Raw genomic sequence first — 27,500 nt, forward strand, 5'->3', positions numbered from 1 at the left:
ACTTGAACATCTCTGGAGACCTGAAAATAGTTGTGCAGCGACGCCTCTCATCCAACCTGACAGAGCGTGAGAGGATCTGCAGAGAAGAATGGGAGAAACTCCCCAAATACAGGTGTGCCAAGCTTGTAGCGTCATACCCAAGAAGACTCGAGGCTGTAATCACTGCCAAAGGTACTTCACCAAAGTACTGAGTACCGGGTCTGAATTCTTCTGTAAAACCTATTTTTGAATTGTCATTATGGTGTATTGTGTGTAGCTTGATGAGAGAAAAAAATCTAATTGAAAACATTTTGAATAAGGCTGTAACGTCAAGGGGTCTAAATACTTTCCAAAAGCACTGAATAGAAGAAGTGAGATGTCATTAATAGTAGTATTCCTCTCTCTCTCCCTGTCTTCTCTCTCTCCCTGTCTTCTCTCTCTCCCTGTCTTCTCTCCCTCTCCCTGTCTTCCCTCTCTCTCCCTGTCTTCTCTCTCTCTCCCTGTCTTCTCTCTCTCTCCCTCCCTGTCTTCTCTCTCTCTCCCTGTCTTCTCTCTCTCTCCCTGTCTTCTCTCTCTCTCCCTGTCTTCCCTCTCTCTCCCTGTCTTCTCTCCCTCTCCCTGTCTTCTCTCCATCTCCCTGTCTTCTCACTCTCTCTCTGTCTTCTCTCTCTCTCCCGGTCTTCTCTCTCTCTCCCTGTCTTCTCTCCCTCTCCCTGTCTTCTCTCCCTCTCCCTGTCTTCTCTCTTTCTCCCTGTCTTCTCTCTCTCCCTGTCTTCTCTCCCTCTCCCCTTCTCTCCCTCTCCCCTTCTCTCCCTTCCCCCTTCTCCCTCTCTTCCTTTCTCTCCCTCTCTCCTTCTCTCCCTCTCCCCTTCTCTCTCTCTCCCTGTCTTCTCTCTCTCTCTCTCTCTCCCCTTCTCTCCCTCTCACTGTATTCTCTCCCTCTCCCTGTCTTCTCTCTCTCTCCCCTTCTCTCTCTCTCCCATTCTCTCTCTCTCCCCTTCTCTCCCTCTCCCCTTCTCTCCCTCTCCCCTTCTCTCCCTGGCTGGGTTTAGTCCCGGTTAATCCTTCTGAAGGACTTGAGTGGTGTGTGACGCATGCACACAGAAACACACCTTAGTAGCGGTATCTACATGAATGCAGAGCTCTCTGCTCTATATGACTCAGAGAAGGAAGCCTTTGATCAGTGTAACGTAGACGCTGGGAGTCGGGAAGCAAGTGCAGGTGGCAAGTTTAATAATAAACTAAATATGGAACAATACAAGAGAAGCGTACGAACATGAAACATCAATACTGCCTGGGGAATAAACCTGAGTGACATATATAGGAGAGGTAATGAGTGAGGAAATGGAGTCCAGGTGTGCCTTGTCATGAGGAGCAGGTGCGTGAAATGAGCAGGAGTAGACGTGACAGTCCCCCCACAATGACACGCGGCTCCTGCCACTGGACAGCACCAGCCAAGGAGAAGGCCCTGAGGGTGAGGAGCGGGCCAGTCAGGACAGTGAAGGTGGAAATCACAGATGATGTTAGGATCCAGAATTTCCTTCACCAGAACCCAACACCGCTCCTCGGGACGTACCCCTCCCAGTTCACCAGGTACTGGAGCCAACCCGCACGATGTCGGGAGTCCAGGATTGATCTGACGGCATAGGTGGAACCTCCCTCGATGTCCAAGGGTAGCGGAGGGGTGTCGTGGTGGACAGTCTCAGCCAGGGGACCAGCAACTACCGGCCCGAGGAGAGAAATATGAAAGGAGGGTGAGATATGGTAGTCACTGGGAAGCTGTAATCTATACGTCACCTTGTTGACCCTCCGGAGAACATTGAATGGCCCCACAAACCGGGGGCTCAGCTTCTTATAGGGCAGGCAGAGTGGGAGGTTCCTGAAGAGCCAGGATAGAACGGGCACCTCAATGTGGTGGCAATCCACCTGCTCCTTCTGGTTAACCAGGGATTCCTCTGTCTGTCCCGAGTGAAATAACAAGCTGTTTGTTCTATGTTGTTTCCCCACTTTGACTGAAAATAGACTGAAAGAGAAGAGGTAGAGGAGTGGAAGAAAACAGGTAGAGGGAAGTGAAGAGAAGAAGTTGTAGAGGTAGAGGAGAAGAAGGGAAGAAAACAGGTAGAGAGAAGAGAAGAAGTTGTAGAGGAGTGGAAGAAAACAGGTAGAGAGAAGAGAAGAAGTTGTAGAGGTAGAGGAGTGGAAGAAAACAGGTAGAGAGAAGAGAAGAAGTTGTAGAGGTAGAGGAGTGGAAGGGAAGAAAACAGGTAGAGGGAAGAGAAGAGAAGAAGTTGTAGAGGTAGAGGAGTGGAAGAAAACAGGTAGAGAGAAGAGAAGAAGTTGTAGAGGTAGAGGAGTGGAAGAAAACAGGTAGAGGGAAGTGAAGAGAAGAAGTTGTAGAGGTAGAGGAGTGGAAGGGAAGAAAACTGTTAGAGAGAAGAGGTGGAAAAGAGAAAGGTAGAGGAGAGAAGAGGTGGAAAAGAGAAAGGTAGAGGAGAGAAGAGGTGGAAAGAGAAAGGTAGAGGAGAGAAGAGGTGGAAAGAGAAAGGTAGAGGAGAGAAGAGTGTCGTGGCTTCCTTATTGGTTGACAATAGCAAATGCTCAAGCCTGAAGTGGTGTTGTTTGGGACGCATACAGCCCACATACGAAGTGCCCAAACGGACGAAACATTCAATGAGATCCAAGGATATGGTGCAACAAAAAGGTTTATTCTTCTTATATTTAACATAAAATGATTCGACAATCAATGATTCGCCAATCATCTTAGATTACTTGACATATAGTATATATACATGTCTGTGTGGTCAAAAGACTATACCGCACCTGCCTCTAGCTAGAACTCCTCCCCCCGAAGGCACAACTTCCTGCGTTTAACCTTACATACTTACCACACAGTACAATGAATGGACAATCAGGTCAATATAAATCATAAAGGTACGTTAACAGACCAAGGCGCAGCGTGCGTAGAGTTCCACATGTTTAATAAATTAAACTCACCAAAACAATACAGAACAAACAAAGCGTGTAGTAAGTGCAGTGTTCACAGGCACTACACAAAAACAAGATCCCACAACAAACAGGTGGGAAAAAGCTTCCTAAATATGACCCCCAATCAGAGACAACGATAGATAGCTGCCTCTGATTGGGAACCATACCAGGCTAACATAGAAATAACAAAACTAGAATGCCCACCCTAGTCACACCCCGACCTAACCCAAAATAGAGAATAATTTAAAATATCAACTAAGAGAGCAATGTCAAAATATGTCCAAATCGGTTCTAACACAGTACCTAATATTTAATCATATACATTCATGTTGCATATATTTACACAAACGTAAATGGAGCTCTGTTTGTTATGTCTTTTATAAAAAATATGTCCAAGTCGGCTAACATATCGGCCCTTAATTGTTAACTGTTCTGAATGCATAACAATTACTTCATATTCAAAAATAGAGCAAATACATAAAACATTCTATACCAGAGCAATATTACAGTTCTTAACTATATAGAAATGTACAAGGTCCCATATAGGACAAGAGTCCGTTGATCTCAGTATCGGAGTTGAAGTGTTCAGGTGTTCAATTTTAAAAAATGTCAAGAGTTTGACGTCCAAAAATGTAAGAGTATGACATCCAAGAATCAGAGGAGCACGTGATTCAAAGATTGTTCAAAGATTTGTTCCACTTGTTCCGCTCCTGCATAAGTGGAAGATAATCCCTGATCCATCTCTTCCAGAAGAGGTGGATATATTGTACCTGCTTCCATCTCCTTGATGAGTATAGGTCGCTTCTCTGGAATAGTTCTGGTGGCAGGACTGGCTTTGCTTTCAGATGAAGCAGATGTTTCAGAGTCAGGGGTTTCTTGATCATTAGGGTCATCATTTTGTAACAGTTGTGATTGGTCTGTCTTTCATGATAGCCTCAACTTCACAAAAAAGCTATTTGCATAGCCTCATCATCCAGTACTTGCTCTTTAAGGACTGAATAGAGGATCTTTTTCACCAGTCAGATCAACCCCCCCCTCCCCCAATGGTGTTCTCCAGTGGGAGGGTTGAATGAATGACCATGTCACTCCTTCGTTCAGTACTTCTCCTAGCTCTCTGTGTGTTCTGATACTTGTTACCGGGCCCCTTCGGCAGATGAACCTGTGCAGGGCATTGATGCAGGAATCAGTATCCAGATAACAAGCAACTTCTAGATGGACAGCTCGACTCACAAGGCAAAAAGATCACACCGTACCGCTTCACATGAACATGGCCTTGCTTCTCCTCTATGTGCCTGAAGTAATCTATGCCCACATGGGTGAAAGGCGGCAGATCAGGTGGCACCCGATCTTGTGGAAGGTCGGCCATCTTCTGTTCTCCAGGTCTAGCTTACATCTGCCTGCAGAAGACACAGCACTTAAGGATCTTTCTTGCTAAAGTGTTGGCACAGGGTATCCAATATCGCTGGTGAAGTCTGGAAAGCATGTGACCTCTCCCAGAGTGCCCAACCTGCTCATGGATATGGAGTAAGATCAGTCTGGAGATGTAGGAGTGTTTGGGCAGGATCATAGTATTCTTTAGTTCCGTAGGCATAAATTGAAAAGTTCGGTTTGAACGTGTCAATTTATTTATTCAGTCAGTTTGTTAAACTCTGATCTGATCCTGGATTGGTTTTTGTGAGAACTTTCCTTTTCTGGCTTAAATGTAGAAGAAGTGTCTTCAGTTTCAGCATCCAGGCAACTGCTTTCTTCCAGCTGTTCCATGTTGAGTCTTTTCTTCCACACTTGTACTGTTTACGATGACGTCTTCTCTCACCTCTGGATCATCCGGAGGGATGGAGCTAAGCATCTTTTCTGACCTCTGGAGCTAAGCTCCTCGGGGACTTTCGGCCATTTTGTTTCTGCTTTCTCCAAGGATTCTGGTCCTTTGAGCCATCTCTTTGAGTTCAGGAATGTTTCAATATGTAACCCTCTTGAGACACCGTCGGCTGGGTTGTGTTTGGAGTACAAATACGTCCACTGTTTTGCTTTCAATAGGTCACGGATCACAGCAACCCTGTTAGCCACAAAGGTATGGAATCTCTTGCTATTGTTACTGTCTGTCCAGAAAGTTCACTCCTCAAGTTCAATCTAGAGCTCCAACCTTAACATACCATCCACTCGCACTGCCAATGTTGATGCAGCAAGTTCCAGTCTTTTGTTCATCATCAACTTGATTAGAGTCACCCTTGATTACCCCAGCATGAATGTGATGTGGACCTTTTCCATACCATTTGTGAATTTAAGGTAACTTGCCGTAACCTTGTTCACCGAAGTGATGTACCTGTGTGGTCTTGACTTGACCAAAGTTCCCATCATACACCTGTCAATCTGGAATCTGGACAGCTGGTCCAGCTCTGAGAGCCTTCTCTTCCCTGAAATAGAGTGTTCTTCGTGGATGACTTTGTCCCATCCACACTTTAGCTTGCAGAGCTCTTGAAGTATTTGCTTTGCCTTTGGTATGAATGGGGCAATGAAACCTAATGGATTATAAACAGAGCTGACAGGTGAGAGAATACCTCTTCTTGTAAGGGCTCTGCTCTTGATAGAGACTCGGAAGGGAAACACATCACTTTCAATGTTCCATCGGATTCCAAGTGCTCTTTCAACAAGCTTCTCTCTGTACAGGTCCAGTTCTTTTATCCGCTTGGCTTTGTGTTCAACAGCACAGTGCAGCTGTTGCTGACCCACTTGGTCAATTTGAACCCACCCCGAGAGCACACATCTCTGAGGTTGTTTGTGCGAGCTATGGCTTGTTCTTCGGTGGCCACTGACTTGAGACAGTCATCAACGTAGAAGTTGGACTTGACTGTTTGATTCACCTCTTCATCGTACCTCTCCCAGTTACCTTCGGCCGTCTTTCACAGTGCAAAGTTTGCAGAACTCGGAGAGAATATAGCAGCGAAAAGATGTACCGTCATTCTCCCCAATATTTTGTTAGGTCCGGTCACCATAGGCATCGCAGGAACAATTCTTTGATGTCTGTCATCCTTCCGGTTACTAGTCCAACGCTCTAACCACTAGGCTACCCTGACGCCCTACCCTGACGCCTACCCTGACGCCCTACCCTGACGCCCTACCCTGACGCCCTACCCTGACTACCTTGCCTTTCCCTCTGAGGAGGGACCTTTTGTTATTACCTCTTCCACCTCTTCCATTATACTCTGCAGCCTAACCTGCATCCTTCTTGAACTTCCTGATAACATTTAGAGCCCGCTGCTCTGCCATGTCACAATTGTTTGGCAGGATGACATATTTGTTGGGAAGGGGCAACGGTAAGTAGTAGTGACGGTCTTTGAGGGTTATGGAGCTTGATATCATCTCCATGACCGAATGATCCTCAGCTGACATCTCACTTCTCTACATACTCTCTCTCTCTCTCGCTCTCTCTCTCTCTCTCTCTCTCTCTCTCTCTCTCTCTCTCTCTCTCTCTCTCTCTCTCTCTCTCTCTCTCTCTCTCTCTCTCTCTCTCAGGTAAGACATGGTTATACTGATTTACAAGAAGAACCCCCAGGTTGGCCATTGAGACACAATTGGCCATCATCGTAGGACACCCAGATTCTTCTGCCATGGTATAATTGTTAAGAGGACTGCTCATCACCCATCCAATGAGTGTTTTCACCGCATACTGTCCGTTGCCTTGGCTATTTATGATTTACCAGGGTTCCATTGCCTTTGGAGCATTTACGCTAATCAGGAGTTCAACTTCAGCCTCAATCTCCTTCAACTGAACCTCTTTCAGGTATCGCCACCTTTTGAGATCTTTCTGAGTGGGAATGTTCCCTCTTATCACTTGGATCTTACTCGGGGATTATACCTTTATTAATGCAAGAAATGTGTCACATTCCACATTGCCAATTTCTATTCCAGATATCTCCAAGCTCTTGGTAGGACTCTCCTGCCCCCCAGGTACGTAGCAGAATTTCAATCTCACTGCCTTTAGCTTTCAGCTTTCAGCCAATGTGTCCCTCCGTACAAAATGTTTCTGAGCTACCAGAATCAAGAAACACATAGGTTAACACAGACTTGCTTCCATTTGCCATCTTTACTTGAACTGGCACAATTGCAAGTACCGGCCCTGGTATCTTCACCAGCTTCCAGTGAAACAAGAGCACTGCTGACAGTCTCCTCCCGCTTTACTGCTACAACCCTCGTATCGGCCTTCAGAGATCTAAATCTCTCTCTTCCTTCGTTGTGCAGGATAGTGGGGTGCTTTCTTTGACATTTCTGACAGGTCCTCCTTCTTTTACATGATTTACTTAAGTGTCCTCTCATCAAACAGCCAAAACAAAGGCCTTTTGATCTCAGAAACTCAACCTTGGCATTGTGTGGCTGTGCCTTCACCTGTTGGCAGTCAACCAATAAATGCTCACCAGCACAAAATACACATGAGATACTGGGAGCATCAGAAGGGTAGGTGCATGGTCTCTTTACTTTGAATGTTTGCGACTCTGTAAAACCTTTAAAAGGACAATCTACCACTACAGCTACTGCAGTGGCAAAGCTGCTTCCCCTACTCTTGGACTAGAACTGCTGTTTAAAGTCTGCTACTGTTTTGGTTTTTAAAAACCTTTGGTTGGACAGGGGATCTTGAATATCTCCATAAAACAGATCCTGCAATATTTTGGCCTGACATTTTCAACTTTACGTTGGTGGGAAGATTAAGCTCTTCCATGTTATGTTGGTCTTGCATAGCTTTACAGTCCAGTTCCAAAAATGTTCCATGTAAGCAGTGGTGACTTTGATTTCATTGCCAAAGTGTTCCTTTAACAAGCTCTTAGTCTCCGGATAGCCTCTTCTGGCTTCCATATGCAGACAACTCCTTGGGCTGACCAGAGATGTACTGTTCCAGGTAATAGAGCCTATCCTGGTGACTGCTTGTCTTATCTTCTATCCCATGCACAAATGCACACATGAATGGCCTAAAGTTTAGAGGATCACCGTCAAACATAGGTATCTCCCTAACATGGAGTTTGGCCTGTTAGTGCTGTAGTACAAGGAGGTCAGCAATTTCATTCTGCCTTTGCATGACAGTAGAGAGGTTATCATGGCTGGTATTATGGCTGATACCCGCAGTATTGATTCTTTGTTGATTGCTAGACCTTGATATTGGCTGCTGAAGGGTGTGGTTTATAACTTGTTTCTGAATAGGTTTTGATGGCTTTGTTGTCAGTTGTTGTAAAACCCTTTGTAATGGGGTCTTTGGAACTGCACCTAATGCAGCAAACTCAACAGGTGATGGTTCAGGTTCCTCATAGACCTCGGGTTCCTGGTTCTCAAAATAGGAGTTTATTCCATCTTCTTGGCTTAGTAAGTGGGCTGCCACAGCATGGGATTGAGAAGTTGACTCAACACTCTCCAGGACCTTCAGTCTGGCATTATATGCTGCTACGTCCGTTTCCAATGCCATTTTTTCAAACCTAACATTCAGTTGAGCTTTCTGTTGTTCCAGTTGAGCTTTCTGTTGTTCCAGTTGAGCTTTCTGTTGTTCCAGTTGAGCTTTCTGTTGTTCCAGTTGAGCTTTCTCCAGTTCCAATGTATGCTTGTCCTGTAATGATGCTCGGCGAGCTAGTAGAGCTGCTCGCTCAGCCTCAGCTTTTAGACGTGCAGAGGACACTGAGGAAGCAGCCTTAGAATACTTTGTTTTACTTTATATTTTTGACACATTGGAAATGCTGACGTGTGGCTCAATGAGCATTTGTGGCTCAACTTCAGCTTTTTTTCCACCTCTTTCAGGAAATGTTCATAAGTCCTTATTCTTGGTTGATAATAGTTAATGCTCGCATTTTCCTGTTCCTCCTCTGTGATGAGCTCTAGCACAGATTCATTAGCATTCTGATGTAATTTCCTGTTCCTTCTCTGTGACCAGCTCTAGTACAGATTCATTAGCATTCTGATGTCATTTCCTGTTCCTCCTCTGTGACCAGCTCTAGCACAGATTCATGAGCATTCTGAAAGTCATTTCCTGTTCCTCCCCTGTAACCAGCTCTAGTACAGATTCATTAGCATTCTGAAAGTTATTTCCTGTTCCTCCTCTGTGACCAGCTCTAGTACAGATTCATTAGCATTCTGATGTCATTTCCTGTTCATCCTCTGTGACCAGCTCTAGTACAGATTCATTAGCATTCTGAAAGTCATTTCCTGTTCCTCCTCTGTGACCAGCTCTAGTACAGATTCATTAGCATTCTGATGTAATTTCCTGTTCCTCCTCTGTGACCAGCTCTAGTACAGATTCATTAGCATTCTGAAAGTCATTTCCTGTTCCTCCTCTGTGACCAGCTCTAGTACAGATTCATTAGCATTCTGATGTCATTTCCTGTTCCTCCTCTGTGACCAGCTCTAGCACAGATTCATTAGCATTCTGAAAGTCATTTCCTGTTCCTCCTCTGTGATGAGCTCTAGCACAGATTCATTAGCATTCTGATGTAATTTCCTGTTCCTTCTCTGTGACCAGCTCTAGTACAGATTCATTAGCATTCTGAAAGTCATTTCCTGTTCCTCCTCTGTGATGAGCTCTAGCACAGATTCATTAGCATTCTGATGTAATTTCCTGTTCCTTCTCTGTGACCAGCTCTAGTACAGATTCATTAGCATTCTGAAAGTCATTTCCTGTTCCTCCTCTGTGACCAGCTCTAGTACAGATTCATTAGCATTCTGATGTCATTTCCTGTTCCTCCTCTGTGACCAGCTCTAGTACAGATTCATTAGCATTCTGATGTAATTTCCTGTTCCTCCTCTGTGACCAGCTCTAGTACAGATTCATTAGCATTCTGATGTCATTTCCTGTTCCTCCTCTGTGACCAGCTCTAGCACAGATTCATTAGCATTCTGATGTAATTTCCTGTTCCTCCTCTGTGACCAGCTCTAGTACAGATTCATTAGCATTCTGAAAGTCATTTCCTGTTCCTCCTCTGTGACCAGCTCTAGTACAGATTCATTAGCATTCTGATGTCATTTCCTGTTCCTCCTCTGTGACCAGCTCTAGCACAGATTCATTAGCATTCTGAAAGTAATTTCCTGTTCCTCCTCTGTAACCAGCTCTAGTACAGATTCATTAGCATTCTGATGTAATTTCCTGTTCCTCCCCTGTGACCAGCTCTAGTACAGATTCATTAGCATTCTGAAAGTCATTTCCTGTTCCTCCTCTGTGACCAGCTCTAGTACAGATTCATTAGCATTCTGATGTCATTTCCTGTTCCTTCTCTGTAACCAGCTCTAGCACAGATTCATGAGCATTCTGAAAGTCATTTCCTGTTCCTCCTCTGTGATGAGCTCTAGTACAGATTCATTAGCATTCTGATGTCATTTCCTGTTCCTCCTCTGTGACCAGCTCTAGCACAGATTCATTAGCATTCTGAAAGTCATTTCCTGTTCCTCCTCTGTAACCAGCTCTAGCACAGATTCATTAGCATTCTGATGTAATTTCCTGTTCCTCCTCTGTAACCAGCTCTAGTACAGATTCATGAGCATTCTGATGTAATTTCCTGTTCCTTCTCTGCGTTCCATTGATGCATTGCATTTCCACGTTAGGCCTAAAATTAGACATATGATTAGGCTACATTCTGCATAGGATCTCAGTGTTTGCCAAACTCAAACTTCTTAATTGTCTTCACAGCACTGTGTTTTGAATTCCATTCCCAAGTTTATAAAATGTTCCAATTATAAGCACATTTATAATAAGCACACTTCCATAATATGCTTGCCCAAAAGATTGCACTGAACAGGGCAGCTCATACATTCGCAGTGGTTACTCACGGCTGACGAATTCTAGGAGTTCAAGTCCTTCCAAGCGAGCTGTCCTTACAGTCCAAATGCAATGACAAACAGAACCATATCCAGTGTGTGTCTGTACTGGAGCTTTCCTTCTGAAGGAATCCCCAAATGCAATGACAAACAGAACCATATCCAGTGTGTGTCTCTACCGGAGCTTTCCTTCTGAAGGAATCCTCAAATGCAATGACAAACAGAACCATATCCAGTGTGTGTCTGTACTGGAGCTTTCCTTCTGAAGGAATCCTCAAATGCAATGACAAACAGAACCATATCCAGTGTGTGTCTCTACCGGAGCTTTCCTTCTGAAGGAATCCTCAAATGCAATGACAAACAGAACCATATCCAGTGTGTGTCTCTACCGGAGCTTTCCTTCTGAAGGAATCCTCAAATGCAATGACAAACAGAACCATATCCAGTGTGTGTCTCTACCGGAGCTTTCCTTCTGAAGGAATCCTCAAATGCAATGACAAACAGAACCATATCCAGTGTGTGTCTCTACCGGAGCTTTCCTTCTGATAGGAATCCTTCATGGAGACTTTTGACTTAATTGTAGTGGCTTCTTTATCAGTTGACCATAGCCACAGGCCTGAGGCGGGGTTGTTTCGGATGCATACAGTCCACATACAGTCCACATACAGTCCACATTCAGTCCACATTCAGTCCACATACAGTCCACATACAGTCCACATTCAGTCCACATTCAGTCCACATTCAGTCCACATACAGTCCACATTCAATCCACATACAGTCCACATTCAGTCCACATACAGTCCACATACAGTCCACATTCAGTCCACATTCAGTCCACATTCAGTCCACATACAGTCCACATTCAATCCACATTCAGTCCACATTCAATCCACATTCAGTCCACATTCAATCCACATTCAATCCACATACAGTCCACATACAGTCCACATTCAGTCCACATTCAGTCCACATTCAATCCACATACAGTCCACATACAGTCCACATACAGTCCACATACAGTCCACATACAGTCCACATTCAGTCCACATTCAGTCCACATTCAATCCACATACAGTCCACATACAGTCCACATACAAAGTTACCAAACTGAAGAAAAAACATTCAATGAGATCCAGGGATATGGTGAAACAAAAAGCTTTACTTTTCTTATATCAAAAAAATATTCAAAAATGTGGTGTGTTCTGTCTTTTATAAAAATAATATGTCCAAGTCGGCTCTAACAAAGAGGTAGAGAAAAGGTAGAGAAGGGGTAGAGAAGAGGTAGAGAAGAGGTGGAGGAGAGGAGAGCTGGAGAAGGTAAGATAAGAGAAGTGGTAGAGAAGAGAAGAGGTAGGGAAGAGGTCGAGGAGAGGAGAGCTGGAGAAGAGGTAGAGAAGAGGTAGAGAAGAGGTAGAGGAGAGGTAGAGGAGAGGTAGAGAAGAGAAGAGGTAGAGGAGAGGTAGAGAAGAGGTAGAGGTAGAGGTAGAGGAGAGGAAGAGAAGAGGTAGAGAAGAGAAGAGGTGGAGGAGAGAAGATGTAGAGGAGAGGTAGAGAAGAGAAGAGAAGAGGTAGAGGGGAGGTAGAGAAGAGAAGAGGTAGAGGAGAGGTAGAGAAGAGAAGAGGTAGAGAAGAGAAGAAGTAGATGTAGAGAAGAGAAGAGTTAGAGGAGAGGTAGAGAAGAGAAGAGGTGGAGGAGAGGTAGAGAAGAGAAGAGGTAGAGGAGAGGTAGAGAAGAGAAGAGGTAGAGGAGAGGTAGAGAAGAGGTAGAGGTAGAGGAGAGGAAGAGAAGAGGTAGAGGAGAGGTAGAGAAGAGAAGAGAAGAGGTAGAGGGGAGGTATAGAAGAGAAGAGGTAGAGGAGAGGTAGAGAAGAGAAGAGGTAGAGGAGAGGTAGAGAAGAGAAGAAGTAGATGTAGAGAAGAGAAGAGGTAGAGGAGAGGTAGAGAAGAGAAGAGGTGGAGGAGAGGTAGAGAAGAGAAGAGGTAGAGGAGAGTTAGAGGAGAGGAAGTGGTAGAGGAAAGGAAAGGTAGAGAAGAGAAGAGAAGATGGAGAGAACAGTCAAAACTGTTCGCTGCTCGCTGCTCTGGCCCCCCAATGGTGGAACAAACTCCCTCACGACGCCAGGACAGCGGAGTCAATCACCACCTTCCGGAGACACCTGAAACCCCACCTCTTCAAGGAATACCTAGGATAGGATAAGTAATCCCTTCTAGGACTAGAGAAGAGAAGAGGTCACCACCCCCCCCTTAATGATTTAGATGCACTATTGTAAAGTGGCTGTTCCACTGGATGTCAGAAGGTGAATTCACCAATTTGTAAGTCGCTCTGGATAAGAGCGTCTGCTAAATGACTTAAATGTAATGTAAATGTAAGATGGAGAGAAGATGGAGAGAAGAGGTAGAACACAGAGAAGTGGTAGAGAAGATGTATTGGAGAGGTAGAGAAGAGGTAAAGAAGAGAAGAGAAGAGGTAGAGAATAGGAAAGTGGTAGATGAGAGGTAGAGAATAGAAGAGGTAGAGAAGAGAAGAGGTAGATTAGAGAAGAGAAGGGGTAGATGAGAGGAGATGTAGAGAAGAGACAGGGAGGGAGAGGAGAGGTAAAGAGGAGAAGAGGTAAAGGAGAGGTAGAGAAGAGAAGAGGTCGAGTTGAGGAAGAGAAGAGGTAGATGTAGAGGTAAAGGACAGGTAGAGAAGAATAGATGAAGAGAAGAGGATAAGGGAGAGGAGGGGTGGAGAAGAGAAGAGGTAGAGAAGAGAAGAGGTAGAGGAGAGGTAGAGAAGAGAAGAGGTAGAGGTGAGGTAGAGGAGAGGTAGAGGAGAGGTAGAGAAGAGGTAGAGGAGAGGTAGAGGAGAGGTAGAGGAGAGGTAGAGGAGAGGTAGAGAAGAGAAGAGGTAGAGGAGAGGTAGAGAAGAGAAGAGGTGAGGTAGAGGAGAGGTAGAGGAGAGGTAGAGAAGAGAAGAGGTAGAGGAGATGTAGAGAAGAGGTAGAGGAGAGGTAGAGAAGAGGTAGAGGAGAGGTAGAGAAGAGAAGAGGTAGAGGAGAGGTAGAGAAGAGAAAAGGTAGAGGAGAGGTAGAGAAGAGAAGATGTAGAGAAGAGAAGAGGTAGATTAGAGAAGAGAACAGGCAGATGAGAGGAGAGATAGAGATGAGACAGGATGGGAGAGGAGAGGTTGAGAAGAGAAGAGGTAGAGTAGGGGAGAGAAAAGTTGGAGGGGTTGAGAAGAGAAGTGATATAGAAGACACGAGGTAGAAAAAGTGAGAGAAGAGTCGAGGTAGAGAAGTGAAGAGGTAAAGCATAGAGAAGTGAAGAGATAGAGAAAAGTAGTGGAAAAGTAGAGAAGTGGCAGAGAAGAAAAGAGAAGTGGTAGAGGAGAGGAAGAGTTGTAGGTTTAGTTAGAGAAGAAAACATGAAGAGAACAGGTACAGAAGAGGTAGAGAAGTAAAGACGTAGAGGAGAGAAGAGGGATTGAAGAGAAGTGGGAGAGATGAAGGAGAGAAGAGGTAGTAAAGAGAGGCGTTGGAGAAAAGAAGAGGTAGCGGAAACAAGAGAAGAGGTAGAGAAGAGGTAGAGAGGAGTTAGAGAAGAGAAGAGGTATGGAAAAAGTAGGGAAGAGGTAGAGGAGTGTTAGAGGAGAATTACGGAATAGAGAGAAGAGGTGAAGAATAGAAGAGGTAGGGAAGTGGAGAGAAGAGAAGATAAGAGAAAAGGTAGAGAAGAGAAGAGGTAGAGAAGAGGTAGAGAAGAGAAGAGGTAGAGAAGGGAAGGGGAGAGAAGAGAAGAGGTAGAGAAGAGGTAGAGAAGAGAAAACCTAATATACACCTTTAACCTAACCTTATTTTTAAGCCTAAAATATAATGTTTTACAAGTGAGGACCCGGCAGAATGTCTTCACTTATCTGAATTTTAGTTGGTTTACTTTTCTTGTGAGGACTTTTAGTACGCACACACACACACACACACACACACACACACACACACACACACACACACACACACACACACACACACACACACACACACACACACACACACACCCTAATCAGCAGACAAAGGACAGTGATTTCATGACATTGGCTCATCTATCCACCTCTGCAGTCACTACTTTCTCTGCACACGTTCAGATTGGCTAAGTGGCTGTTGTGAGGTGATTTGATTGGTTCACTTGTGTTTTTTCTCTCTCTGCCTTGCTTCCATTTTGAGATCCTACTATCCACACAATTAGTAGTCGCCAGAGCATACCTAAATAATACAGAGTGTTTAACACACACTGTCCCTGTGTGTGGACTGTGATTAGTAGTTATCTGTGTGTAGGTTAATTCAGGATCATGGCCTTTCTGCAGAAGCAGAGACCGAGCGTGTTCACATGGTGAATAGAGATGTTAAGGTCTGTATTGCTGATGCTAATGAGAGAGGAAAGACCGTTAACCTTACAGGACAAAGAGTAGGAATCTGACAGTTGACTCTGAAACCTTTTCTAACTCACATAGTTTGTGAATGTGGGTATAACTTTGTACTGTCTGTTTCTGTTGCTGTGTCTTAATGATGTCATAGTAAGACTCTATCCTCAGTTTTGAGGACATTCAGCGACGTTCCCATTAGGTCCCGTAGGGGTTACGGCGTAACGTAATCCAACTGAGGTTCGGAGAACGTTCTAAGAAAGTCACAGGATGGTCCCAAGGAAACTTTCTCAGGGGGAACTTTGTCTAGTTCCCTGTAAGTTATCAGGACATCCCTGAGTACCATGTCAGGACTGTTTTAGGACATTCGTAAGACTTTTATTTTACTAGTCCTTGGTACGTTGCGTGACGGTCAAATGGAACGTCCCCTGGGGGACCTTTTCATAGTTCCCAGTTTTTCCTGTAGAATTTCAGACGTACCCTACACATTCATTACCTACTGTATAATACATCTCTGCACTTACAGTGCCTTGCGAAAGTATTCGCCCCCCTTGAACTTTTCGACCTTTTGCCACATTTCAGGTTTCAAACATAAAGATATAAAACTGTATTTTTTTGTGAAGAATCAACAACAAGTGGGACACAATCATGAAGTGGAACGACATTTATTGGATATTTCAAACTTTTTTAACAAATCAAAAACTGAAAAATTGGGCGTGCAAAATTATTCAGCCCCTTTACTTTCAGTGCAGCAAACTCTCTCCAAAAGTTCAGTGAGGATCTCTGAATGATCCAATGTTGACCGAAATGACTAATGATGATAAAGACAATCCACCTGTGTGTAATCAAGTCTCCGTATGAATGCACTTGCACTGTGATAGACTCAGAGGTCCGTTAACAGCGCAGAGAGCATCATGAAGAACAAGGAACACACCAGGCAGGTCCGAGATACTGTTGTGAAGAAGTTTAAAGCCGGATTTGGATACAAAAAGATTTCCCAAGCTTTAAACATCCCAAGGAGCACTGTGCAAGTGATAATATTGAAATGGAAGGAGTATCAGACCACTGCAAATCTACCAAGACCTGAACTTTCAGCTCATACAAGGAGAAGACTGATCAGAGATGCAGCCAAGAGGCCCATGATCACTCTGGATGAACTGCAGAGATCTACAGCTGAGGTGGGAGACTCTGTCCATAGTACAACAATCAGTCGTATATTGCACAAATCTGGCCTTTATGGAAGAGTGGCAAGAAGAAAGCCATTTCTTAAAGATATCCATAAAAAAGTGTTGTTTAAATATGCCACAAGCCACCTGGGAGACACACCAAACATGTGGAAGAAGGTGCTCTGGTCAGATGAAACCAAAATTGAACTTTTTGGCAACAATGCAAAATGTTATGTTTGGCGTAAAAGCAACACAGCTCATCACCCTGAACACCATCCCCACTGTCAAACATGGTGGTGGCAGCATCATGGTTTGGGCCTGCTTTTCTTCAAAAATAAACATATCCAGGTGTTAGAATGGCCAAGTCAAAGTCCAGATCTGAATCCAATCGAGAATCTGTGGAAAGAACTGAAAACTGCTGTTCACAAATGCTCTCCATCCAACCTCACTGAGCTCGAGCTGTTTTGCAAGGAAGAATGGGAAAAAATTTCAGTCTCTCCATGTGCAAAACTGATAGAGACATACCCCAAGCGACTTACAGCTGTAATCGCAGCAAAAGGTGGCACTACAAAGTATTAACTTAATTTTAAGGGGGCGGAATAATTTTGCACGCCCAATTTTTCAGTTTTTGATTTGTTAAAAAAGTTTGAAATATCCAATAAATGTCGTCCCACTTCATGATTGTGTCCCACGTGTTGTTGATTCTTCACAAAAAAATACAGTTTTATATCTTTATGTTTGAAGCCTGAAATGTGGCAAAAGGTCGCAAAGTTCAAGGGGGCTGAATACTTTCGCAAGGCACTGTAGCAAAAGAGTGCCATCTGCACTGCTATTTTAGTTATCAATGAATCTGACTCTTCTCTCATTGACTTCATTTACTTATTCCAGCTATTTGAGTTCAGGTTTTCAGTCTAGTTGTTTAATGTTGCTGGTGTATATTATTATGTTTCAAATGTTACTCCTCAATCACTGTGTTAAATATAGTAGTTTTTCTTCAGTGTGTTTTTAACAGAGCTGAGATTAACTTTGAAGTGCAAAGTGTAGGAATAGGCCTACTGGCGAAATCAGTCATTGATACAGACATGTAGGAGTAGCAGGAAGATCGGGACCAGATTTTGAGTTCAAATCCCAGGTGAGGCCATGTTAAATAAAAATGACTGTATGATGAAACATACACAATGTAATCACGTATATCAAAGTGTGTCAATTATGTAAGTTGAACACACTATGTTAAAAGCACTGTGTGTGTCTGGGTGACCCTCGAGTTGCCAAAAGACAAAGCGCTGTGACTGGATTCGTGGTTCAGGGCTTTGATGGGCTCGGCAACAGTAACAAGGGGTGATGTGCAATGGAACTAGGGTGTGCGTTGCCCGGGTATTTTTTGTTGTTGTTGTGTGACACAAAATCCCAATAAAGTGCTAAAAACATCTTAAAAACGTCCTAAAAACATCCTCAGGACAAACCGGGAACTAAACAAAATCTCCAGGGACCATGACACAGCGTCTCAAGAACGTTCTCAGGACAAACCGGGAACATAACAAAATCTCCAGGGACCATGACACAGCGTCTCAAGAACGTCCTCAGGACAAACCGGGAACATAACAAAATCTCCAGAGGACCATGACACAGCGTCTCAAGAACGTCCTCAGGACAAACCGGGAACATAACAAAATCTCCAGAGGACCATGACACAGCCTCTCAAGAACGTCCTCAGGACAAACCGGGAACATAACAAAATCTCCAGGGACCATGACACAGCCTCTCAAGAACGTCCTCAGGACAAACCGGGAACATAACAAAATCTCCAGAGGACCATGACACAGCCTCTCAAGAACGTCCTCAGGACAAACCGGGAACATAACAAAATCTCCAGGGACCATGACACAGCCTCTCAAGAACGTCCTCAGGACAAACCGGGAACATAACAAAATCTCCAGGGACCATGACACAGCGTCTCAAGAACGTCCTCATGACAAACTGGGAACATAACAAAATCTCCAGGGACCATGACACAGCCTCTCAAGAACGTCCTCAGGACAAACTGGGAACAAGACACAATCTCAAGGGGACCATGACACAATGGGGACATCCTAATGACTCATTATCATCTGCAGGGGAAGGAGGGAGAGAGGTCATGACATTTGTATGCATGTCCATTAAATCATTTCCCAGGCAACAAAAAGGCTGCAGGCTCTCAAGCAATTATCTAAACAAACAGAATTGGATCACTAATCAAATAGAGCATTACGCTGATATGCAGGTGTTCACTCCATATATACACACACACACAAACACACACACACACATGCTCGCAACCTCAAACACAATGTTGTTGAAGAAGAAAAGGCATGATCCAAAATCTGCTGATGAACATTCCTGACACGCGCGAACGCACACACACACACACACACACACACACACACACACACACACACACACACACACACACACACACACACACACACACACACACACACACACACACACACACACACACACACTACTGCCTACCCAGATAAACACTGGACTAATTAAACACATACAGCAACTGTGATTATGCAGGTAAATAAGACAATACCAACAGTAATTTTACAGGTAAATAGCAACACCAACAGTAATTACGCTGCAAACAATAATGAGTCCTTAGGCAGTACCCAGGACATCACGAAATGGTTGCCTAAAGTCGTGAGGATGTTGTGTCATGGTCCTCTGGAGGTTTTTTGTTTAGTTACCACTTTGTCCCTTGGATGTCACCTGATGGTCGCAAAGAAACAATCAAAAAAAGTTTATCCCAGGGCACGCGCACCCTAGTTTCATTGCACATCACCCATTGTTAGTGTTGCCAAGCCCATCGAGGCCCTGTTTGGTGAACCACTGATCGAGTCACAGCTCTTTCTTTTGGCAATGCTCGGGAGTTTTTTCAACTTACATATTTGATTCATTTTGACATACATGATTACATTGTGCATGCTTATTCAGATAGTCATTTTTATTTAACATGTCTTCAACTGGGATTCAACTCACAACCTCTTGGTTCACAGCGTTCTGATCTTCCTGCTACACTACCACGCCAACATACCCTCGTAAAACTGACTATCCTACCGATCCTTGACTTCGGCGACGTCATTTTTCAAAACACCCCAACACTCTACTCAGCAAACTGGATGCGTCCATCACAGTGCACTCCATTTTATACCCACCACTGGGACCTGTATGCTCTGGTTGGCTGGCCCTCACTACATATCCGTCGCCAAACCCACTGGCTCCAGGTCATCAATAAGTCTTTGCTAGGTAAAGCTCTGCCTTATCTCAGCTCACAGGTCACCATAGCAACACCCACCCGTAGCACGCGCTCCAGCAGGTATATTGCACTGGTCATCCCCAAAGCCAACACTTCCTTTGGCCGCCTTTCCTTCTAGTTCTCTGCTGTCAATGGCTGGAATGAATTGCAAAAATCTCTGAAGCTGGAGTCTTATATTTAACTCTCTAACTTTAAGCATCAGCTGTAAGAGCAACGCTTACAAGTCCAATGCTCTAACCACTAGGCTACCCTGCCGCCCCTGTTCCTTTTTCCCCGTAGTGTATTTCTGTGTTGTTTTAGTGATTCACCACAGTGAAGGGGTTGACTTAGGTTTTCTGGGTGTCTATGTTTTTTGTTAGACAGATTTCTCAATTTCTTTCTTAGGTTTTTGCATTCTTCATCAAACCATTTGTCATTGTTGTTAATTTTCTTCGGTTTTCTGTTGGTTTTTTTAGATTTGATAGGGGAGCTGGGAGGTCAAATATACTGTTTAGGTTTTCTACTGCCAAGTTTACACCTTCACTATTACAGGGAAATATTTTGGCCACAAAGTTGTCTCAAAGGGATTGCATTTGTTGTTGCCTATTTCTTCTTTGGTTGGTTTCCAGTTTCCTTCCATCTATATCATTTCTTAATATTATTCAGTTCCTTTGGATTTAATGCCTCATGATTGAGTTTTGCTCTGTTCAAGTAGACTGTGATTTGACTGTGGTCTGATAGGGGTGTCAGTGGGCTGACTGTGAACGCTCTGAGAGACTCTGGGTTGAGGTCAGTGATAAAGTAGTCTACAGTACTAGTGCCTAGAGATGAGCTATAGGTGTACCTACTATAGGGGTGTCAGTGGGCTGACTGTGAACACTCTGAGAGACTGGTTTGAGGTCAGTAATAAAGTAGTCTACAGTACTATTGCCAAGAGATGAGCTATAGGTGTACCTACCGTAGGAGTCCCCTCAAAGCCTACAATTGACTATGTACATACCCAGCGTGGGACAGAGCCGCAGGAGTTGTGACCCGTTTTTGTTGTTATGTTGTCATAGATGTGCCTGGGGGAAGAAATGCTGTCACCTCCATGTAGGTGTTTGTCCCCCTGTGTGCTGAGGGTGTCAGGTTCTTGTCCAGTTCTGCCATGTAGGTCATCACAGACTAGTCCATGTCCCTGGGCCTGGGCCTGGAAATGATTGATTTCCCCCTCCAGGATGGAGCAGCTGTCTTCATTAAAGTATGGGGATCCTATTGGTGGGATATATGTAGCGCACAGGAGGACATTTTTCTCTGTTGAGATCATTTCCTTTTGAATTTCTAGCCAAATGTAAAATGTTCCTGTTTTGATTAATTCAATAGAGTGAGTTAGGTCTGCTCTATATCAAATTAGCATATGCCCTGAGTAGTTTGGAGGCGGGGAATACCAGCTCTCTCTCTTTATTTCTCTTCATCTCTTTCTCTCTCTTCCTCTCTCTCTATCTCTTCCTCCCTCTCTCTATTTATCTTTCTCTCTCTCTCTCTCTCTCTCTCTCTCTCTCTCAATTTCAACATTACACTCTCAGAAGTTCCAAAATAATATAAACATTTCAAATGTCATATTATGTCTATACACAGTGTTGTAACGATGGGCAAATAGTTAGAGTACAAAAGGGAAAATAAATAAATGTAAATATGGGTTGCATTTACAATGGGGTTTGTTCTTTCTCTTCCTTTCTCTCTCTCTGTCTCTCTCTCTGTCGCTCTCTCCCTCCCTCTATCTCTCTCTTTCTCTTCCTCTCTCTCTCTCTGTCTCTCTCTCACGCTCTCTATCCCTCCCTCTCCCTCTATCTCTCTCTTTCTCTTCCTTTCTCTCTCTCAATTTAATTATTGGCATGGGAAACATGTTTACATTGCCAAAGCTCTCTCTCGCTCTCTTTATTGATTTCTCTGTGTGTCTGGGATTTCTGTTTTGCTCTGTCAGCCCTTACTGACCTCCACACACACACACACACACACACACACACACACACACACACACACACACACACACACACACACACACACACACACACACACACACACATACACACACAAAGTCAGAGTGAATGTGTGTCTTTATGTACACATGAGGGTGTGTTTATATTTTGTGTGAAGTGTGAAGTGTGTGTGTGTGTGTGTGTGTGTGTGTGTGTGTGTGTGTGTGTGTGTGTGTGTGTGTGTGTGTGTGTGTGTGTGTGTGTGTGTGTGTGTGCGTGTGTCTGTGTCTGTGTCTGTGTCTGTGTCTGTGTCTGTGTCTGTGTGTGTGTGTGTGTGTGTGCATCCAACACCGCAGTTTATGTGCCCACATTCCTCAGTGTAACCATCAATGGTGTTCGTTTTTTCCTGGATCTTTCCACTATCTTCATTTCGGACTAGGTTTAATTAAAGCTTCATCGCTAAGTTCCATCTTTCCTCCTCTTGCATCTCATTGTGTTGTGTTTATCAGTGTAATTACTGAATGCTGTGTATTGACTTCAGCCTGAGAGATCACTGCTTAAATAGACCACATTTGCTGAAGTATGGCCCGGGGACAGGGGAGATCGAGAGGGAAGGGGGTGGGGGGTTGAAAGAACGAGACAGAAATACAGAGAGAGACCAAGAGAGACCCTCCCCCCTCTCTCTCTCTCTCGCTCTCAGTCCCTCAGAGATTGATGATGATTGAAGGGTAACTAATTAGCATGTGCTTTAATATGCGCAACCACCAAACCGAGCTGTCCAATTAGTCATCAACCCTGACAGGCCTTGTCCAATCAGATTAGTCGCTGCCGGTTGCCCGGGCCGCCAAGCCTCCTGTGTGGACCTGTCACTCCCAGGGCATTTTGGGACCAGACAAGCTACATGTTTTCTATTGGGTCAGAAACTTCTCCAGAGTCAGATACTTCTCACATTAGAATTGAAGAAATGCTAGCTAGCCATAGCTACATTATCGGAAATGAGATATGTCAACAACTCTCCTTAGAGTAGAGAGAGAGACTCAACCCAGACTCTCTCAGAGCATTCACAATCAGCCCACTGACACCCAAAGAGTTATCTATCCAAAACAGAGATGTATGGGTAAACCACTTCTCCAATCTTTTTGGCCCTATAACAAAAAACAAACAGCAAAAACATATACATTATCAAATACAAATCTTAGATTCAAATATTAAAGACTACCAGAACACCAATTGCATTGACTGAACTACAGGACAAAATAGAAACCCTCCAACCCAAAACAGCCTGTGGTGTTGATGGTATCCTCAATGGAATGCTAAAATATTCCAACCACAAATTCCAATTGGCTATACTTAAAACCTCTTGGAACTCCCCATCCCGGATCCGGGATCGTGACTAAAGCCTCAGGCTCATTAGCATAACGCAACGTTAACGATTTCTGAAAATCGCAAATAAAATGAAAATAATGCGTCTGCTCTCAAGCTTAGCCTTTTCTTAACAACACTGTCATCTCAGATTTTCAAAATATGCTTTTGAACCATAGAAATTGACTAATTTGTGTAAGAGTATGCAAAGCTAGCATAGCATTTTGAGTAGCATTTAGCACGCAACATTTTCACAAAAACCAGATAACCAAATAAATAAAATCATTTACCTTTGAAGAGCTTCTGATGTGTTTTCTTTCGAAAGCTATCAATTATATGCATAGTCAAGCATCTTTTTGTGACAAAATATCTTGTTTAAAACGGGAACGTTTTTCATCCAAAAATGAAATAGCGCCCCCAGAGCATCAACAGGTTAAACTCTTTAACATCATCATTGGCTTTGGAATCTTCCCCAATATTTGGAACCAAGGACTGATCACCCCAATCCACAAAACTGGAGACAAATTTGACCCGAATAACTACTGTGGGATATGTGCGAACAGCAACCTTGGAAAAATCATCTTCATTACCATTAACAGCAGACTCATACATTTCCTCAGTGAAAAACATGTACTGAGAATGTACTGAGCAAATGTCAAATTGTATTCACCCTGCACACCCTAATCTAGAAACAAATACACCAAAACAAAGGCAAAGTATTCTCATGCTTTGTTGATTTAAAAAAAAGCTTTTCACTAAATGTGTCATGAGGGTCTGTTATACAAACTGATGGAAAGTGGTGTTGGGGGAAAACATACGACATTATAAAATCAATGTACACAAACAACAAATGTGCGGTTAAAATTAGCAAAAAACGCACACGTTTCTTTTGACAGGGCCGTGGGGTGAGACAGGTATACATCTTAAGCCCCACCCTCTTCAACATATAGATCAACGAATTGGCGAGGCAACAATAACAGTCTACAGCACCCGGCCTCACCCTACTAGAATCTGAAGTCAAATATCTACTGTTTGCTGATGACCTGGTGCTTCGGTCACCAACCAAGGAGGGACTACAGCAGCACCTAGATCTTCTGCACAGATTCTGCCAGACCTGGGCCCTGACAGTACATTTCAATAAGACAAAAATAATGGTGTTCCAAAAAAGGTCCAGTTGCCAGGACCACAAATTCAAATTCCATCTAGACACTGTTGCCCTAGAGCACACAAAAAAACAATACATATCTCAGTTTAAACATCCGCACCACAGGTAACATCCACAAAGCTGTGAACGATCTGAGAGACAAGGCAAGAAGGGCATTCTATGCCATCGAAAGGAACATAAAATTCGACTTACCAATTAGGATCTCTCAAAAAATATTTGAAAAGGTTATCGAACCCATTACCCTTCATGTTTGTGAGGTCTGATGTCCACTCACCTTCCAAAAACTCACAAAATGGGACAAACACCGAATTGTAACTCTGCATGCAGAATTCTGCAAATATATCCTCAGTGTACTGTACAATGTAAAAACTTTAAATAATCCATGCAGAGCAGAACTAAGCCAATACCCGCTAATTATCAAAATCTAGAAAAGGGCAGTTCAATTCTAAAACCACCTAAAAGAAAGAGATTCCCAAACCTTCAATAACAAAGCCATCACCTACAGAGAGATTAACGTGGAGAAGAGCCCCCTAAGCAAGCTGGTCCTGGGGCTCTGTTCACAAACACTAACACACCCCACAGAGCCCCAGGACAGCAACACAACTTGACCAAACCAAATCATGAGAAAACAAAAATATAATTACTTGACACATTGGAAAGAATAAACAACAATACAGAGCTAGCTAGAATGCTATTTGGCCCTAAACCGAGAGTACACAGTGGTAGAATACCTGACCACTGTGACTGACCCAAACATAAGGAAAGCTTTGACTTAGTACAGACTCAGTGAGCATAGCCTTGCTATTGAGAAAGGCCACCGTAGGCAGACATGGCTCTGAAGAGAAGACAGGCTATGTGCACACTGCCCACAAAATAAGGTGGAATCTGAGCTCCACTTCCTAACCTCCTGCCAAATGTATGACAATATTAGAGGCACATACTTCCCTCATATTACTCCGATCTACAAAGAATTAGAAAACAAACCAAATGTTGATAAATTCACATACCTACTGGGTGAAATACTACAGTGTGACATCACAGCAGCAAGATTTGTGACCTGTTGCCACAAGAAAATGGCAACCAGTGATGAACAAACACAATTGTAAATACAACCCATATTTATGTTTATTTATTTTCCCTTTTGTACTTTAACTATTTTCACATAATATGACATTTGTCATTTTTAACGTTATTTTCTATTGTTTATTTCACTTTTGTTTATTTTCTAGTGCACTTGATTTGGCAATGTAAACATATGTTTCCCATGCCAATAGAACCCTTGAATTGAATTTCAATTAATTGAGAGAGAGAGAGACAGAGAGAGAGAGAGAGAGAGATTGTCTGTGTGTACGGTGAACGTGTTCAGGCATCAAATGTCTAGTTGCACAACAGTGGTCTGTTACCCTGTCCCAGATCTGTCATTCACCCTGTGCAGTCTTTACGTTTAGGGTGTCAGATCTGCCATTCACCCTGTGCAGTCTTTCTGTTCAGGGTGTCGTGGGTAAAAGGTGAATCCTAAATATATAATGGCCTGTTTCATGGTGTTTAGCTTTTGCCAGTCTGGCCTGTGTCCCTGTATTGCCAGTGTCCTTTAGGCCCTTATCAACAGTAGTGCACTATATAGGGAATAGAGTGTAATGTGGGATGCTACCTGTGTCTATGTTATTAGCTAAGTGTGTTGAGATGATTGGTGTTTCATTTGAGGGCTTTTGTCTGCTTTTAATTAATGGAGGCTGACCATGCTTATCTTATCAGTCAATCACTGCACTTTCTATTGAACATAGTGACACACACACACACACACACACACACACACACACACACACACACACACACACACACACACACACACACACACACACACACACACACACACACACACACACACACACACACACACACACACACACACACACACACACACGCACATGCACACGCATGCACACACACGCGCACAAGCACACGCACCCACACACACACTTATCTTATCAGCAGATCACTCTACGTTCTATTAACTGTGACACACAGATGCACGCATGTGTACACGCTCACACACACAAACACATGCACACACGCACACGTGATCTAATCTCCTGTGTGAGGGGCTCTCTGTTTAAATCCCTTAAACGCTCGGGGATCCCCTGCTCCATCTCTAACTCCCTCATCCCTCCATCTCATTCTACCTTCATCCCTTTATCTCTGCTCTCCATCCCTCCGTCTCTGTCCTCCCCTGATCCTTCTATCTTTCTAACCAACAGTTATCATTGCAGCAGATACAATCCATTCACATACAGGGCTGTATTTATCTACCAGAAGAAGGAGGAAACATAAATCCCATTTTTTGGTCAAGGTAAACATCTGCAGGGATCAGGTTACAAAGTCTATTCTCTGGGGTAGTCAGTACTGTATTCTCTGGAGTACTGTATTCTCTGGAGTAGTCAGTACTGTATTCTCTGGAGTCAGTATTCAGTCAGTACTGTATTCTCTGGTATTCTCTGGTAGTCAGTACTGTATTCTCTGGGGTAGTCAGTACTGTATTCTCTGGAGTAGTCAGTACTGTATTCTCTGGGGTAGTACTGTATTCTCTGGGGTAGTCAATACTGTATTCTCTGGGGTAGTCAGTACTGTATTCTCTGGGGTAGTCAATACTGTATTCTCTGGGGTAGTCAGTACTGTATTCTCTGGGGTAGTCAGTACTGTATTCTCTGGGTAGTCAGTCAGTACTGTATTCTCTGGGGTAGTCAATACTGTATTCTCTGGGGTAGTCAGTACTGTATTCTCTGGGGTAGTCAATACTGTATTCTCTGGGGTAGTCAGTACTGTATTCTCTGGGGTAGTCAATACTGTATTCTCTGGGGTAGTCAGGTATTCTCTGGGGTAGTCAACTGTATTCTCTGTATTCTCTGGGGTAGTAGTCAGTACTGTATTCTCTGGGGTAGTCAGTCAGTACTGTATTCTCTGGGGTAGTCAATACTGTATTCTCTGGGGTAGTCAATAGTGTATTCTCTGGGGTAGTCAGTACTGTATTCTCTGGGGTAGTCAATACTGTAATATTCTCTGGGGTAGTCAATCTGGGGTAGTCAATACTGTATTCTCTGGGGTAGTCAGTACTGTATTCTCTGGGGTAGTCAATACTGTATTCTCTGGGGTAGTCAATAATGTATTCTCTGGGGTAGTCAGTACTGTATTCTCTGGGGTAGTCAATACTGTATTCTCTGGGGTAGTCAATACTGTATTCTCTGGGGTAGTCAGTACTGTATTCTCTGGGGTAGTCAGTACTGTATTCTCTGGGGTAGTCAATACTGTATTATCTGGGGTTGTCATACTGTATTCTCTGGGGTAGTCAATACTGTATTCTCTGGGATAGTCAGTACTGTATTCTCTGGGGTAGTCAATACTGTATTCTCTGGAGTAGTCAATACGGTATTCT

The 27,500-nt window shown here is 43.7% G+C and overlaps 1 protein-coding gene across 1 annotated transcript in view; it reads left to right on the forward strand.

Moving 5' to 3' along the window:
* The window catches only part of LOC135517153 (catenin delta-2-like), a 586,832-nt gene that overhangs the window by 395,134 nt on the left and 164,198 nt on the right, over positions 1-27,500 (forward strand). The window lies entirely within an intron of this gene.

This window comes from Oncorhynchus masou, chromosome 28 (assembly GCF_036934945.1).
Source record: "Oncorhynchus masou masou isolate Uvic2021 chromosome 28, UVic_Omas_1.1, whole genome shotgun sequence".
Taxonomy (NCBI): Eukaryota; Metazoa; Chordata; class Actinopteri; order Salmoniformes; family Salmonidae; genus Oncorhynchus; species Oncorhynchus masou.